This window comes from Cetorhinus maximus, chromosome 8 (assembly GCF_964194155.1).
Source record: "Cetorhinus maximus chromosome 8, sCetMax3.hap1.1, whole genome shotgun sequence".
Taxonomy (NCBI): Eukaryota; Metazoa; Chordata; class Chondrichthyes; order Lamniformes; family Cetorhinidae; genus Cetorhinus; species Cetorhinus maximus.
The window spans coordinates 53,776,881-53,795,031 of record NC_135886.1 but is presented as its reverse complement, the minus strand read 5'-3'; the positions used below and the strand labels follow the sequence as shown (position 1 = coordinate 53,795,031).

Below are 18,151 nucleotides of genomic sequence, written 5' to 3'. Positions count from 1 at the left end.
TTTTGCTGGAGTTTGTTACAGGGGACCTAGTGATTGGGTTTCCTCGAGTTTGTTATTGGGTTGATAGTGATGAGGTTTGCTGGAGTTTGTTATTGGAGAGATAATGATGAAGTTTTTTGGAGTTTGTTATTAGGGTGACTTTGATGAGATTTGCTGGAATTTGTTATTGGTGAGACAGCGATGCGGTTTTGTTGAGTTTTTTATCAGGGAAATAGTAATGAGGTTTGCTGGAGTCTGTTATTGGGAAGATAGTGATCAGATTTACTCGAGTGTGTTTTTGGGAAGATAGTGATGAGTTTTGCTGGAGTTTGGTTTTTCAGGTGACAGTGATGAGGTTTGCTGGAGTTTGTTCTTGGGGAGATAGTGATGAAGTTTGCTGGAGTTTGGTTTTGGGGAGATAGTGAAGGGGTTTGCTGGAGTTTGTTGTTGGGGAGATTGTGACGAGGTTTGCTGGAGTTTGTTATTGGAGAGATAGTGATGAGGTTTGCTGGAGTTTGTTATTGGAGAGATAGTGATGAGGTTTGCTGGAGTTTGTTATTGGGGAGATAGTGATGAGGTTTGCTGGAGTTTGTTATTGGGGAGATAGCGATGAGGTTTGCTGGAGTTTGTTTTTTGGGTGATAGTGATGAGTTTTGCTGGAGTTTGTTTTTGGGGAGATAGTGATGAGTTTTGCTGGAGTTTGTTTTTGGGGAGATAGTGATGCGGTTTGCTGGAGTTTGGTAATAGGGAGATAGTGATGATGTTTGCGGGAGTCTGGTATTCGGGAGATCATGATGAGCTTCACTGGAGTTTGTTTTTGGGGAGATAGTGATGAGATTTGCTAGAGTTTGTTATTAGGGAGATTGTGGTGAGTTTTGCTGCAGTTTGTTATTGGGGGTAATGTGATGAGGTTTGCTGGAGTTTGTTATTAGGGAGAAGGTGATGAGTTTTGCTAGAGATTGTTATTTAGGAGATAGTGATGAGGTTTGCTGGAGTTTGTTATTGGGGTGATAGTGCTGAGGTTTGCTGCATTTAGGTATTAGGGAGAAGGTGATGAGTTTTGCTGGAGATTGGTATTGGGGAGATAGTGATAAGGTTTACTGGAGTTTGTTTTTGGGGAGATAGTGATGAGTTCTGCTGGAGTTTGTTTTTGGGGAGATAGTGATGAGTTTTGCTGGAGTTTGTTGTTGGGGAGATAGTGATGAAGTTCTGGAGTTTGTTTTTGGGGAGATGGTGATGAGTTTTGCTGAGGTTTTTTGTTGTGGAGATAGTGGTGAGGTTTGCTTTAATTTGTTATTAGGGAGATAGTCGTGAGGTTTACTTTAATTTGTTATTAGGGAGAGAGTGATGAGGTTTACTTTAATTTGTTATTAGGGAGATCGTGGTGAGGTATGCTTTAATTTGTTATTAGGGAGATAGTGATGAGGTTTGTTTTAATTTGTTATTAGGGAGATAGTGATGAGGTTTGCTGGAGCTTGATTTTGGGGAGATAGTGATGAGGTTTGGTGGAATTTGTTATTAGGGAGTTAGCGATGAGTATCGCTGGAGTTTGGTATTCTGGAGATAGTGAGGAGGTTGACTGGAGTTTTTTATTAAGGAGATAGTCATGAGGTTTGGTGGCGTTTGTTATTGGGGTGTTACTGATGATGTTTGCTGGATTTTATTATTGGGGTGATAGTGATGAGTTTTGCTGGAGTTTGTTGTTATTTAGTTAGTGATGAGTTTTGCTGGAGTTTGTCGTTAGTAAGTGATGAGTTTTGCTGATGTTTCTTATTGGGGAGATCGTGGTGGGGTTTGCTGGAGTTTGTTATAGGGGAGATAGTGATGAGTTTTGCTGGAGTTTGTTATAGGGGAGATCGTGATGGGGTTTGCTGGAGTTTGTTATAGGGGAGATCGTGATGGGGTTTGCTGGAGTTTGTTATAGGGGAGATAGTGATGAGTTTTGCTGGAGTTTGTTGATGGGGAAATAGCGATGAGCTCGCTGGAGTTTGTTACTTGGGAATGATTCATGTGGTATCAATGTAACAACAGTTTCTGTTTGCTGCCATGTAATGGTAACTCTAACCAGCAAACCACATCAACAACATAGCTACAGTTTGAATGCAAGGACAATATCTTCCTGTTGTTTTTTTGAGTGCTCCCTTCATTATGTCAAAGTAACACTCAGTACAGTGAAATATAACTGAAATCTCCCTGGCTAGATTACTGACTGCCCTGTCTAGAAATAACAGGCCATTCCTACGTAATGCACAATTCTAACCAGATTTAGCCTTCCAGTCAGCAATGAGGAACTATCATATTTATCGAATATTGCATCGCAGACAGAGGTCATTCAGCCAATGGTGTTCATAGTAGCTCTCGGTTAGGGCTGCCCATTTAGTCGAAATACTGCTCTTTCCATGCAGCCCCGGCCATCTTCCTCTTACCGGAATATAATGTTCAGAGGGTATTTGTTAGACACCTAACATCTGCCTTGTGTTCAAGTACGCTTAGCGAAGCCAATAAGTTCCCCCTACATTCCCAATAGATTTAAAGACTGGGAATACCCTGATCACAAACCTTTCTTCACTGGCTTGTCCCAAACACATTAAACTCAAGCCTACCGGTGCAGCAGCTTCCCAAACCCAGCTTTCCAGTCCTGTCAGGAGACCCCCTTTTAGAAATATCCATAGAACCACAGAAAAGTTACAGTGCAGAAAGAGGCCATTCAGCCCATCATGTCTGCGCTGGCCAAAAGAGAAATAAGAAGCTAGCTGCTCATTTTAATCCCACTTTCTAGCACCTGGTCTGTAGCCTTGCAGGTTACAGCACTTCAGATACAGATCCAGGTACCTTTTAAATGAGTTGACTGTTTCAGCCTCAACCACCAACTTAGGCAGTGAATCCCAGACACCCACCACCCTCTGGATGAAAATGTTTTTCCTCAAGTCCTCTCTAATCCTTCTACCAATCACCTTAGATCTCTGTCCCCTGGTAATTGACCCCTCAGCTAGGGGTAACAGGTCTTTCCTGTCTACTCTGTCTCAGCCCCTCATAATTTTATACACATCAATTAGCTCACCGCTTAGCCTCCTCTGTTCTAAGGAAAATAACCCTAACCTATCCAATCTCTCCTCATAGCTGCAATTTTCAAGCCCTGCCAACATTCTTGCAAATCTCCTCTGCAATCTCTCCAGAGCAATTATGTCCTTCTTGTAATCACAGAATCACACAGTGCAGAAGAGGCCCTTCGACCCATCGAGTCTGCACTGACACGTGAGAAACACCTGACCTACCTACCTAATCCCATTTACCAGCACTTGGCCCATAGCCTTGAATGTTATGACGTGCCAAATGCTCATTCAGGTACTTTTTAAAGGATGTGAGGCAACCCGCCTCCACCACCCTCCCAGGCAGCGCATTCCAGACCGTCACCACCCTCTGAGTAAAAAGGTTTTTCTTCACATCCCCCCTCAACCTCCAGCCCCCCACCTTGAACTTATAAGAACATAACATAAGAACTAGGAGCAGGAGTAGGCAATTCAGCCCCTCGAGCCTGCCCCGCCATTCATTACGATCATGGCTGATCTCATTTCGGCCTCAACTCCAATTTCCCGCTCTCTCCCCCTAACCTTTCAACCCATTACTAATCAAAAATCTGTCTATCTCCTCCTTAAATTTATTCAGCGTCCTGGCATCCACTGCACTCTGAGATAGTGAACTCCACAGATTCACGACCCTTTGAGAAAAAGTAATTCCTCCTCACCTCTGATTTAAATCTACCACCCCTTAGCCTAAAACTATGGCCTCTTGTTCTAGAATGCCCCAGAAGGGGAAACATCCGCTCCACGTCTACTTTGTCTATCCCCTTTAGCATCTTATATACCTCAATTAGATCTCCTCTCACCCTTCTAAACTCCAGCGAGCATAGGCCTAAACTGTTCAATCTCTCCTCATAAGACAAGCCCCGTATCTCTGGAATCAATCTAGTGAACCTCCTCTGAACTGCCTCCATTGCAACTATATCCTTCCTCAAGTAAGGGGACCAAAACTGTGCACAGTACTCCAGGTGCGGTCTCACCAATGCCTTGTACAGTTGCAACAACACTTCTCTATTTTTATACTCTATTCCTTTAGCAATAAACGCCAAAATTCCATTTGCCTTCCTTGTTACCTGCTGTACCTGCATACTAGCTTTCAGCGATTCATGCACGAGGACACCCAGATCCCTCTGCACTGAAGCATTCTGAAGTTTCTCTCCATTTAAATAATAAGTTGCCTTTTTGTTCTTCCGACCAAAATGGATAACCTCACACTTATCCACGTTAAACCCCATCTGCCAAATTTTGGCCCATTCACCTAACCTGTCCATATCCATTTGTAAATTTCTTATTTCTTCCTTGCAACTTATTTTACCACCTATTTTGGTGTCATCTGCAAATTTAGCTATAGTACCTTCTACCCCTGAATCCAAGTCATTAATCAAGATTGTAAATAGTTGGGGCCCAAGGACCGAACAGTGTGGCACCCCATTAGTTACAGCTTGCCATCCAGAAAAAGACCCATTTATCCCGACTCTATGCTTTCTGTTGGTTAGCCAATCCTCTATCCAAGCTAATATATTACCCCTAACTCCGTGTGATCTTATCTTGTGTATTAATCTTCTGTGCGGCACCTTATCAAAGGCCTTCTGGAAGTCCAGACATACTACATCTACAGGATCCCTATTATCCACTTTGTTTGTCACATCTTCAAAGAACTCTAGCAAATTAGTCAAACAAGATTTACTCTTCATAAAACCATGCTGACTCTGATGGATTGCATTTTGACTTTCCAAATGTCCCATTACTACTTCCTTAATAATGGATTCCAACAATTTCCCAATGACAGACATTAAACTAACTGGTCTATAGTTTCCTACTTTCTGCCTCCCCCTCTTTTTGAATAAGGGCATTATATTAGCATTTTTCCAATCCACTGGAACCTTTCCAGAATCCAGGGAATTTTGGAATATTATAGCCAATCCATCCACTATCTCTGCTGCCACTTCCTTTAAGACCCTGGGATGTAGGCCATCAGGTCCTGGGGACTTGTCACCCTTTAATCCCAATAGTTTGCTCAGTACTTTTTCTCTAGTGATGGTGATTGTTCTAAATTCCTCCTTCTCTATATCCTCTGCACTACCTGTTACTCTTGGGGTGGTACTAGTGTCCTCCACTTTTACTATCAGTTTTTTACATTTCGCGCTAATTTTCTTTCATAATTTACCTTTACTCTTTTTATTATTTTTTTAGTAACCCTTTGTTGATCTTTAAAAGTTTCCCAATCTTCCAGCCTGCCACTGACCTTTGCAATTTGGTATGCGTTAGTTTTTGCCTTTAAGTTAGCTTTAACTTCCTTGCTTAGTCATGGATGCTCTTTCCCCCTCTTACCATCTTTCTTCCTCATTGGGATATATTTTACTTGGGAGGAAATGAATATCTCCTTAAATATCTGCCACTGTTCATCAACTGTCCTACCTTATAGTCTTCCTGCCCAGTCCACTGGGACCAAATCTGTCGCCTCGTAACTGACCCTTCAACTAAGGGGAACAGCTGTTCCCTATCCACCCTGTCCATGTCCCTCATAATCTTGTACACCTCGATCAGGTCGCCCCTCAGTCTTCTCTGCTCCAACGAAAACAATCCAAGTCTATCCAGCCTCTCTTCATAACTTAAATGTTTCATCCCAGGCAACATCCTGGTGAATCTCCTCTGCACCCCCCCCAGTGCAATCACATCCTTCCTATAATGTGGTGACCAGAACTGCACACAGTACTCCAGCTGTGGCCTCACCAAAACAAAAACAGAAATACCTGGAAAAACTCAGCAGGTCTGACAGCATCGGCGGAGAAAAGCAAAGTTGACGTTTCGAGTCCTCATGACCCTTCAACAGAACTAAGTAGAAATAGGAAAGGGGTGAAATATAAGCTGGTTTAAGGGGAAGGGCGGGGGGGGTGTTGGGACAAGCAAGCAGTGATAGGAGCAGATAACCAAAAGATGTCACAGACAAAAGAACAAAGAAGTGTTGAAGGTGGTGATATTATCTAAAAGAATGTGCTAATTAAGATTGGAGAGCAGGACGAGCAAGGTAGCTCTAGTGGGGGTGGGGTGAAATAAACCATGGGTGGAATACATTTAAAAATAATGGAAATAGGTAGGAAAAGAAAAATCTATATAAATTATTGGAAAAAACAAAAGGGAGGGGGAAGAAACGGAAAGGGGGTGGGGATGGAGGAGGGAGTTCAAGATCTAAAGTTGTTGAACTCAATATTCAGTCCGGAAGGCTGTAAAATGCCTAGTCGGAAGATGAGGTGCTGTTCCTCCAGTTTGCGTTGAGCTTCACTGGAACAATGCAGCAAGCCAAGGACAGACATGCGGGCAAGAGAGCAGGGTGGAGTGTTAAAATGGCAAGCGACAGGGAGGTCCTCACCAAAGTTCTATACAGCTCCAACATGACCTCCCTACTTTTGTAATCTATACCTCAATTGAACAAGGCAAGTGTCCCATATGCCTTTTTCACCACCCCACTAACATGCCCCCCTGCCTTCAGAGATCTATGGACACACATGCCAAGGTCCCTTTGTTCATCAGAACTTCCTAGTGTCATGCCATTCATTGAATACTTCCTTATCAAATTACTCCTTCCAAAGTGTATCACCTCACACTTTTCAGGGTTAAATTCCATCTGCCACTTACCTGCCCATTTGACCTTCCCATTTATATCTTCCTGTAGCCCAAGACACTCAACCTCACTGTTAACCACCCTGCCAATCTTTGTGTCATCCGCAAACTTACTAATCCAACCCCCCAGCATAGTCATCTATGTCGTTTATATAAATGACGAATAATAGGGGACCTAGCAGAGATCCCTGTGGTACGCCACTGGACACTGGCTTCCAGTAACTAATGTGGTGACCAGAACTGTAAACAAAATTCCATCTGTGGCCTAACCAGCGTTTTATACAGTTCCATCATTACATCCCTGCTTTTTTATTCAATACCTCGCCCAGTAAAGGAAAGCATTCCATATGCTTTCTTCACCACCTTGTCCTCCTGTCCTGCCACCTAGTGGCCACATGTCTGCTTTGGCTGACAACTGGAAGAGAATCAATAGAAGTTGCTGGAAATACCAGGTGGGTCAATCAGTGGCTGAATGACAGAAGAGCAGGTTGAGTTTTACCTGAGGCCCCTCCATCTGGACCAAGTGTAGTGAGTCCACTCAGGGGTAGGACTGCTGCTCAAATCATGGCGGCTCATTTCAGCCTAACCTAACCTTACAGAGGCTTAAGGGGAGATATCCTAGAGGGAAGAGGGACGTTAGTTATATGGAGAGACAGGGGAAGCTGGGGATGTTCCCCTCAGGGCAGAGGAGATGAAGGGAAATTTGAGATGTGCAAAATCATGAAGACTTTTGTGGGAAACAGTAAAGAGGAGCGGATGGTTGTTAAACGGACAATGCAGATTTAAGATATTTGACAAACAGGAGCAGAAAGGAGATGAGGAGACATCCTTTACACAGCGCATTGTTATGATGTGGAATTCACTACCCAGAAGGAAAAGAAACAGTGTGGACCAGTGCTCTTACTTTCCAGTTCTTACTGTTGTTCCATTTAAAGTATACAAGACCAGTTCGGACCAGGTGGAACAGGCTCATAACTTTCAGAAGGGATTGGATAGGCACCTAAAGGGTAAAATATACAGGGCTATGGGGTGAAAGCAGGGGAGTAGGACTACTTTCAAGGAGCTGTCACAAGCACGATAGGCCGAATGCTCTGCTATATGATTCTAAGCCTGCCCAGTTGGATCCTGATGTGATCACATTAGCTGCCTCTTTAACACTCTGTCTGTTTTAATTGCTGTTGAAGTTAATGGGAAGCAGCTAGGCAGATGATCTAATTGCTTCAATTTTCTACCCAGCGTGGATAGGGGCAGGACGTTTAAGGGAGTTTTAGGTTAAATGGCCCCCTTTACTTCTTGGGTACTTCCACTATCTTCTGTTTTTATTCCACATTTCCAATATTCCTTCTACTTAATAGAAAGACTTGCATTTATATATCTCCTTTCGCAACCTTAGGATGCCCCAAGGCACCTTGCTGTTTACAAGGGGGCGGAGATGGTAGTGTCACTGAACTAGTAATGCAGGGACCCAGCCTAATGCCCCAGGGACATGGGCTCAAGTCCCACCATGACAGCTGGTGGAATTTAAATTCAATTCATTAAAATAAAAATTGAAATTGAAAGTAATGGTGTTATGAAATTATCATCAAATGTTGTAAAAACCCATCTGGTTCACTAATGTCCTTTCATCTGGTTTGGCCTACATGTGACTCCAGACCCACAGCAATGTGGTTGACCCTTAACTGCCCTCTGTAATGGCCTAACAAGCCACTCAGTTCAAGGGCAATTAGGGATGAGCAATAAATGTTGGCCTTGCCAGCGATGCCCACAGCCCATGAAAGAATTAAAAAAGAAGCATTTTTTGAAGTGTAGTCACTGTTGTAATAAAGGGCAGTTAGTTTATACACAGCAACCTGACAGTGACCGGATGATCTGTTCTACTGATGTTGACTGACGAATAAATATTGGCCAGATCAGAAGGGAAGAACTCGCCTGTTCTTCTTCGATATAATGCCAAGGCATTTTTTTTACAAGCAGATGGTAGGTAGGAGCCCTGGTTTAAAAATCTCATTCAAAAGACGACACTCCTTCAGTGCTGCACTGGAGAGAGACTCAGCCTAAACTTTGTTCTCAAGTATCTCTGGAGTGAGGGTTTGAACCCAGGACCTGTGACACACAGAGCTACACGTGAGCCATGGCTGCGTTTGTCCCTGAATACTGAGCAACTGAACACTAAGCAATCTATAACAAAAACAGAAACAGAAATACCTGGAAAAACTCAGCAGGTCTGGCAGCATTGGCGGAGAAGAGCACAGTTGACGTTTCGAGTCCTCATGACCCTTCAACAGAACCATTCAGAATGGTTCTGTTGAATGGTCATGAGGACTCGAAACGTCAACTGTGCTCTTCTCCGCCGATGCTGCCAGACCTGCTGAGTTTTTCCAGGTATTTCTGTTTCTGTTTTTGTTTTAGATTTCCAGCATCCACAGTTCTTTGCTTTTATCACTAAGCAATCTATCGCTGATTTGACAAAATAATTGAACTTTTTAGCCTAGAAGAAAATCCAGTAAAACTTGGGAAATGACTGGTACTGGTCCGAATTGGTCTTATATACCTTAAAATGGGACTCCAGCTCGGACCAGTAACAGTCATTTCCAAGTTTTACTGGTTTTTCCTTCTGCTTTCTCATCTCTACTGAACTCTGCCTGGGCTGTTGGAGGGAGCTGCAGTTTAACACAATCTGATCCATACCTTGGCAGTGACTGGTCTGCTCGGAAATCTCCCACTGAATTCACCAACGTGCCCGGTTTCTCAGAGCCTCAGGTCGCTGGACGTTTTGTTGTTCCGCTCTGAAGGAAGCTTTTTTTTTTTAACAACTGCTTCTTGCTTTCAGTCTTTTGTAGCTAGTTCCCTTTCCTGTCAGCCTGAGCAGGGCGGGGGGAAGGGGGGAAGGGGGGAAGTTATAATGCATTTATGTCACGCTAATGATATTGCAACACAGTGACAGCAGATTCCTGTTTAGCGAATAGTTTCGTTGCTCACTACGTCTTTGCCAGTTAGAACAAAATGGGAGGGCTGCTTGAGTAAGACTTCCTGTGTTGCTGCTGCCAACGTAATTCATTGCATGGTCTAGTTTGGTCAGGTTTTGTGTATAAGCACAGCTTCATTTAAACAGCTCAAACAACTCATATGCAATGGATAGAGTCATAAGATGGTTGGGATTTTCCATTGAGAGATTTCTAATGCATGTGTTGCGAAATACCATGGGGCTATCAGCGAGGGACCATGTGACCTTTCTAATGTTAGGTTTACGATTTATGAAAATCATTGGTGCTTCAACTTAGGGTAATGGCAACTTAGGTCCAATTGATTTACTGTGAAATGATATTCACAGATAGCAAAACTAACATTGGGAAAGTCACATGGGTCCCTTGCTGATAGCTGCATGGTATATAACAACACATGCATTAGAAACCTCTCAATGGAAAACCCCAAACATTTTCTGTTAAAGTGATTTCCTAAGAATAGCATTGACCTCTCAACTGTTACCATGAAATCATAAAGCAGTTTCAAATTGTGTTTCACATTTAAATTCATGTTTAGCATATGTTACAGAAGAAAACACACCGAGGTGCTTCACAGGAATGAAACCAAACAGAATTTGACACTGAGTCACAGGAGGAGATATTAGGGCAGATGGCCAAAAGCATGGTCAAAGTGGGTTGTCGGAACATTTTAAAGAAAGAAAACGAGATAGAAAGGAGGAATGGTTCCAGAGATTAGGGCCCAGGGAGGTGAAGGCAATGCAACCAGTGATGAAGCAATTAAAATCGGGATGTTCAAGGGGCCAGAATCAGAGGAGTGGAAATAGCTCAGAGGGTTGTGGGATTGGAGGAGGTTAGAGACAGGGAAGGGTCAGGCCATGGAGGGATTTGAAAACAAGGATCAGAATTTTAAAACAAGAATGAGGATTTAAAATCGAGGTGATACCATGGTTGGAAGAGAATAATATTTAATTGATAGGTGTGCAAGAAAATTGAAGGGTAAATACTACAAATGTTACACACATTGGGCAGAATTTTGCCCTTGATGGGCGGGCGGGCCCCACCGGCTTGGCGGCGGGCGGGCAGCCGATCGCCGCTGCCGAAACGGGCCCCGCCGCCATTTTAACTGGGCGGGCCAATTAAGGCCCGTCCAGTGTGATGCTCGATGGGAAGTGCTATGCGCTTCCTGTACAGAGGGGTGGTGCACTGTCAGAGTGCGCTCTTTCGCACATGCGCATGAAAAAGTGCACATCTCCCTGAGGCTAAGTGCAGCCTCAGGGAGATCGCTGAAAACCAGTGAAACTCTAAAAACAGAAAAATGAAAAAATCATTAACATGCCCCCCTCATGTGAAAATGTCACACGAGATGGAACATGTTAATGAAATACACAAAAACTTTATAACAATTTTTAAATTCTGATATCAAACTTCATCCCGCCACTGGATGAGGTTTGTAAAAAAAATCACCTACCCACCTGCCTGTTGGGCCCGTGCGCTGACCCGAAGTTCGCACGGGCTTCTCAAAATCCTGGTCTATTGGAGAGTTAATGGCCTTAACGACACCTTTAATTAATAACGGGCGCTGCATAGCCCGCCCGCCGACCGAAATATCGCAGTGCTGTGCGCTGACGTTGGGACGCCTCACGCGACATCAGTGCACGACATTTTAAGTGCTGGCGTGCGGGCTCCGCCACCCGCATGCCAGCCAGAAGATTCTGCCCTTTGTTTTCTATGTTATGGGCATAGCATTTCCATTAATCTGTATCTCTATCTATGTTATTAAGGCAGGAGAACTTGCAGGTGGTGGTCTGCTGCCCTTGCCCTTCTGGGTGGTGAAAGTCACAGGTTTGGAAGATGCTGTCTCAGACGCCTTGGCCAGTTGATCAATGCAAATTGTAGATGGTACACACTGCTGTCACTGTGCACTGCTGGTGGAGGAAGTGAATATTTAAGGTGGTGAATGGGGTGCCAATCAAGTGGGCTGCTTTGTATTGGATGGTGTTGAGCTTCTTGAGTGTTGTGGGAGCTGCACTCATCCAGGCAAGTGGGGACTATTCCATCACACTCCTGGCTTGTGCCTTGTAGATGGTGGACAAGCTTGGGGGAGTCAGGAGGTGAGTTAATTGCTGCAGGATTCCTAGCCTCTGACCTGCTCTTGTAGCCACAGTATTTATATGGCTAGTCCAGTTCAGTTTCTGGTCAATGGTAACACCCAGGATGTTGATAGTGGGGTATTCAGTGATGGTAATGCAATTGAATGTCAAAGGGAGATGGTTAGATTCTACCTTGTTGGAGATGGTCATTGCCTGACACTTGTGTGGCACAAATGTTACTTACCACTTGTCAGCCCAAACCTGAATATTGTCCAGGTCTTGCTGCATTTGGACATGGACTGCTTCAGTATCTGAGGAGTTGCGAATGGTGCTGAACCATGTGCAATTATCAGTGAACTTCTGACCTCATGATGGAAGGAAGGTCATTGGTGAAGCAGCTGAAGATGGTTGGGCCGAGGACACTACCCTGAGGAACTCCTGCAGTGATGTCCTGGGAGAAGAAGAAGATTGACCTTCAACAACCACAACCATCTTCCTTTGTGCAAAGTATGACTCCAACAAGTGTAGAGATTTCCCTTTTGCTTCCATTTTGTTAGGGTTCCTTGATGCCACACTCGGTCAAATGCTGCAATGATGTTAAGGGCAGTCACTGTCACATCTGGAATTCAGCTCTTTAGTCCATGTTAGGATTGAGGCTGTATGGAGGTCTAGAACTGAGTAGTCCTAGCAAAACCTAAACTGAGCATAGAAACATAGAAAATAGGAGCAGGAGTAGGCCATTCGGCCCTTCAAGTCTGCTCCACCATTCAATATGATCATAGCTGATCCTGTATCTCAACTCCATAGTCCCCTGCTCTCCCCATGCCCCTCGACACCTTTAACAACCAGAAATCCATTTCCTTCTTAAATATATTCAGTGACTTGGTCTCCACAACCTTCTGTGGTAGAAAATTCCACAGGTTCACCAACCTCTGAGTGAAGAAGTTTCTTGTCATCTCAGTCCTAAATGGCGCAACGGGCAGGCGGGTAAGAGACTTTTTAATAAAACTTATCCATGGGCGGGATTAGAGGGCTCAATGGGGTTGTCAATCTGGTCTGTGGGTGTTTATTGCAGAAAGTATTTTAAACTTGCCTGTGTGATCTGTAGCAGTTCAGAACGAATTCCAGCAGCTTTCTGTGTGTTTTGAACCTTCAACTCAGCACTCTGCAGTTAGGAATTTTTATCGGGCCTGCAGCTTTCCGGAGGCCTCCATTTAGCCTGGGTATGGGTTCTGACATGTCTACTGGAGGCAGCTCCTCTGAGGAGGAAGGGAGGGCTACAATGAGGAGGAGGCCAGGAGTGCACAATCAGCCTCCAGGGGAGCCACCTTTGGGAGTACAGGCACAGGCACAAGGTGCAAAGGGCCAAGAGGTAGTTCAAGGCAGAAGGGGCCGCAGAAGACACCACTATCCTGCTGCCAGGGTATACAGGCAGAGAAGCAACTACCTCAATATGTCTGAGGTGCAGTACTGAAGGAGGCTCCGACTGTCAAGGGAGGCAGTCAACTATATCTGTCAGATGATTGGCTCTGAGATCTCTTCTAACCGTACGGGTGGACACCCCATGCCAGCGGCCCTGAAGGTCCCAGCTGCTCTCCACTTCTATGCCTCTGGATCCTTCCAGCGTTCAGTGGGTGATCTTTGCGGTGTCTCCCAATCAGCTGTCCACACTTGTGTCAAGCAGATTACAGATGCTCAGTTCAGATGGGTATCCACCTTCATCCACTTCTGCTGTGACCAGGCAAGTTGGACACAGCGAGCCAGAGGCTTCGCGGCCATTGCTGGCTTACCCCGCGTCCAGGGTGCAATAGACTGCACACATGTGGCCATTAAGGTGCCAGCAGGTGAACCCAGTGCCTTTGTCAACAGGAAGGGCTTCCAACCCATGAACGTGCAGATAGTGTGTGACCACAGGATGCAGATTCTGCAAGTCTGTGTAAGGTACCCAGGCAGCTCCCACGACACCTACATCCTCAGACACTCCCAGGTGCTGGGGCTCTTCAGTGCTCCAGCCCGGCTGGATGGGTGGCTGCTGGGTGACAAGGGCTATCCCCTGTGAAGGTGGCTCATGACTCCTCTTCGTCATCCGAGAACAGAAGCTGAGCAGAGGTACAATAGGAGCCACACCTCCACAAGGGCTGTGGTGGAGAGAGCCATCGGTCTTCTCAAGATGTGCTTCCGATGCCTGGACCACTCAGGGGGCGCACTCCAGTACCCCCCCCAGATCGTGTGTCGGTGATAGTGGTTCCATGCAGCACAATCTTGCGCTGGAAAGGGGGGACGCAGTGGACGATGAAGACGTTGACGCTGTGAATACGGCTGCACACGATGAGTCCAGCACTGATTCGGAGAATGAGGAAGCACAAGGCAATGATGAAGGGCTGATCACTGACCTGGGACTACACCAAGGAGGCAGGGATACCCAGGAGACTTTAATCCAATGAACCTTCAGCTAGCTCCACACAAATGGATCAGGAGGACCAGCATTGCCTGGCACTTGCATACACGGCACTTAAGTGCTAAATCTGCCACTTCATCAGCTGCAACTAAGGGCGTTGGACATAAACATCAATGTCCACTCAAACACTCGACATGTATGTGAAACATACAAATGCAGAACAAAGGAGCCACCCTCAGCCATGGTAACGTATCTGGATTTAATTTTCTCTATCATATGGTCCAACAAAATGAAAGCAAAATGTTTTACAACAGCAAGAAATAATAACTCCTTAATCTAGGGCCAACACAAAAGCACCAGTGACAAACCCGTGGTGTGCCTAAGGTCGCTTATGCTTACGTTTACAGGTGCTACGTCTTGGTGCTGCCCCATCGCTGGGAGTGTCATCCGAGACAGCCTGCTGTCCTGTTGGCCTCGATGGCCTTGGCGGTCGTCCTCTGGCCCATGGAGCCAGTGCTGGCCCTGCCTAGGAGGGAGTGGCCAATGCCATGACTGGCATCTCCCCAGTTGTTGCAGTCTCAAGTGGAGGAGCTGCTGCCCTCATCTGCAGTGCCCTGAGAGGAGCCCGCAGAGACGACAGGCAGCTGCTGCGCCAACGTGAGGTTGCTTCAGACCTCCCTGCTCACCATGGATGGATGGACACTGAGCTGGGAAACTTGGTGCCCAGACCATCTCCCACATTGCCAATGACCAGCTGTGGCCACTGGCGCTGTGAGGGCTTGCAGGTCTGAGTGTATCCCGAGGAGAAGCTGCTTGTTCTCCTGGAAGCCCCTCTCCAGGAGAATCGCCACTCTCTCCATGGAGGAAGCATGACGCTCTGACATGAGGCTCATGGCATCACTGATGCTCTTCATGGACTCCTTCACCATGGACACCAAGCGAAGCATAGTCTCATGCAACACCCCCAGGTGCTCCCGCACACCTGGCCGCATTTCCTGCAGCTGCTCCGTCGCGGACGACTCCAGAGGCACATCATCACGCCCCGACTCAGCATGTGCCTGGTCCCCTACAGTCCTCCGACTGCTGGCGCCATCGGCACTCTCTGTCTCTGCCAGCTCCTCCAGCGATTGTGAAGTGCCCTCTCCACTGTGCCCCGGGACACTAGCCGATGTTGCAATTCCCACCGATGTGCTAGTATTTGCGCTGGTGCCTACCTCTCAGAAATGGTGCGACGCAGGTTACAGTGCAGGGCCCTCAGGTGTGAGAGGGGGCATCTGGAATCGAGCCTGGTCACCAGCCTCTGATGATGCTGAAAATAACAACAAGGACAGTGGATCAGTTAGCGTCCAAACACTGACACACTTCATCCCCTTCCCCCAGGCTCATTATGCACTCAATCTCCCAGAACATTGGTGGGGTGGCAAATAGTCAGGAGGAGGCCCAAACATTACAGGCGGATACAGACGGGCTGGTCAGATGGCCTAAGGAATGCCAAATGGAATGTTATGTGGATAAGTGTGAGGCGATGTACTTAGGCAGGACAAACATGGTACGGGAATACACGAGGAATGGTACGACCGTGGAAAGTAACGAGGATCAGAGGGACCTTGCTGGGCATGTCGACAGGCCCGTTAAGGTAGCGGGACAGGTACGTAAGGCATTTAAGAAGGTAAATGCCGTACTTGCCTTTATTAGTCGAGGAATAGGTTATAGGAACAGGGAGGTCATGTTGCAAGTGCAGAAAACACTGCCGAGGCCACAGCTATAGTTCTGCGTTCAGTTGTGATCAGTGCTTCATAGGAGGGATGTGATTGGAGTGGAGAGAGTGCAGAGGTCGTTGACCAGAATGCTGGCTGGGCTGGAGAGTTGGAGTTATGAGGACACATAGCATAGACTGGGGATATTTCCCCTAGAGCAGAGGAGATTGAGGGGTGACATTATTGAGCTTCATAACATTATGAGGGGCATAGATAGGGTCGACAGAAAGGAACTTTTCCCCTCGGCGGAGGGATGAGTAACCTGGTGGCATTTATTTAAGATAAGGGGCATGAGGTTGACAGGTGAGGCGATGGGGAACTTTTGCACACAGTAATGTGGGACGCACTGGCTGAAAGGGTGGTGGACGCAGAAACCTTCCTAACATGTAATAAGTATTTGGATGTGCAGTTGTGATCCCATGGCATACAAGGACATGGGGATATTGGTGGGAAATGGGATAAGGCGACTTTGGAAGGTGGTTGACACTCGCATCTTCGCAGGGCCGAGGGACCTTTGTCTATGACCCAGACCTCTGACTCTATCAGTCTGTGAATGAGCAATGTTGCTACATTAACGATTCCAACAATCATCAGTGCTTTGGATGGTGGGAAGACAGAACGGATCTCACTGTGGACCTCAAATACCTGGCCGTTCCACCCCAGCCTCACCAACACCTGTGGACCTGGGCGCCTGGTGCCTTTCAAGCTCCAGGGCCATAGAACCATAGAACCATAGAACACTACAGTACAGAAAACAGGCCATTCAGCCCTTCTAGTCTGTGCCGAAATATTATTCCGCTAGTCCCATTGACCTGCACCCAGTCCATAACCCTCCAGACCTCTCCCATCTATGTATCTATCTAATTTATTCTTAAAACTTAAGAGTGAGCCCGCATTTACCACGTCAGATGGTAGCTCGTTCCACACTCTCACCACTCTCTGAGTGAAGAAGTTCCCCCTAATGTTCCCTCTAAACCTTTCCCCTTTCACCCTAAAGCCATGTCCTCTCATGTTTATTTCTCCTAATCTAAGTGGAAAGAGCCTACTCGCATCTACTCTGTCTATACCCCTCACAAGGGGGCCTCCTGCTCAAAACGGCTCAAAATCACCAACTCGGCCTGGCCAATGTGCAAACGTTCAGAGGCATTGTGTGCATTTTTTTCCTGCAAAACAGAGAAGACCATTCATTGGGGCTAATCGCACATGTACTCTGCACGCGCACGCCGCACCCCAACCACAGTGGCCCATCTCAGGCCTCCAGTGCCTCCTCTCCACGCTACTGCTGATCAGTCACAAAAATATAGTATGACTGCTCCCAACGCCCACCCCCCCCCCCCCCCCCCCCCCCAACCCCTACCCCCCCCCACCCTCCCATCGGCCACCTTGGACACATTCTGCATCCATCACTTTAGGAAACACACAGTCTAAGCTCCAATAGCAAGGAGGCGCAACTACATGCAGCGTCAAGGGCAGCAGATGGCTCTTGGCCACGAGACCTTGAGGCTCCCCTTCCATAGTCTCATCACCGTGAATAGACCATGTGTTGGAGTTCTGAGTATCCGCCTAGCTGCATCTCCTGCAGGTTGCCCCAAGACTAGTCATGTGTGACTAAGAGCAACACATGGTGTGGGGGAGAACCCATCTCCTCATGAACCACTCAGGCTGATGTAAACATGGGCACTATCTGCTTGCCCACCCAGTGTACGAGAAATGCCCAACATGATTCAATGCAGTCATGACTGTAAGACTTGGGGGGGGGGCCCTCAAAGGCTAAGGCTACCTGCTGGGTTAAATGCCCAACACCAGCATGGTACTCACCCTTCCAGAGCGCAACAAATTGTTGAAGCGCTTACGGCACTGGATCCAGGTGTGCAGCACTACATCGCGGGAGCTCACCACCTCCACCACCTCCTCCCAGGCACATCTGGTCATGTGGGGGGTCCTCCTCCTCCCATCCTGGTGAACCAGCACCTCCTGCTGTGCTGCCACCTCCTTGAGAAGGGCAGCAAGGCAATTATCAGAAAAGCGAGGGGCACATTGGCCCCCCTGCTGGCCGACCCTGCAGCCTGCCCTCATTCTCTGCCCTTCCCTCAACATTGCCCTGCTGAGCAGACCCCCTGCGGTAGGACCTGCAGCTGGCCATAGTGAACAGACTACAGGAGGCTGCCAGGCCTTTTTTTAAACAGACTGCCAGGTCGCCATTGGACCCGGCGGTCTGTACACGCTCGCCGCAAACTTCTGA

At 46.8% G+C, this 18,151-nt stretch overlaps 1 protein-coding gene across 1 annotated transcript in view; it reads right to left on the bottom strand.

Moving 5' to 3' along the window:
- Nucleotides 1–9,529, bottom strand: part of LOC144683646 (leukocyte surface antigen CD53-like) — an 88,608-nt gene extending 79,079 nt beyond the window's left edge. Inside the window, exon 1 of the mRNA XM_078546894.1 lies at nt 9,369–9,529. The gene's annotated coding sequence lies outside the window, so the exon portion shown is untranslated. The remainder of the gene's footprint in view (nt 1–9,368) is intronic.
- Between the last annotated feature and the right edge of the window lie 8,622 nt (nt 9,530–18,151).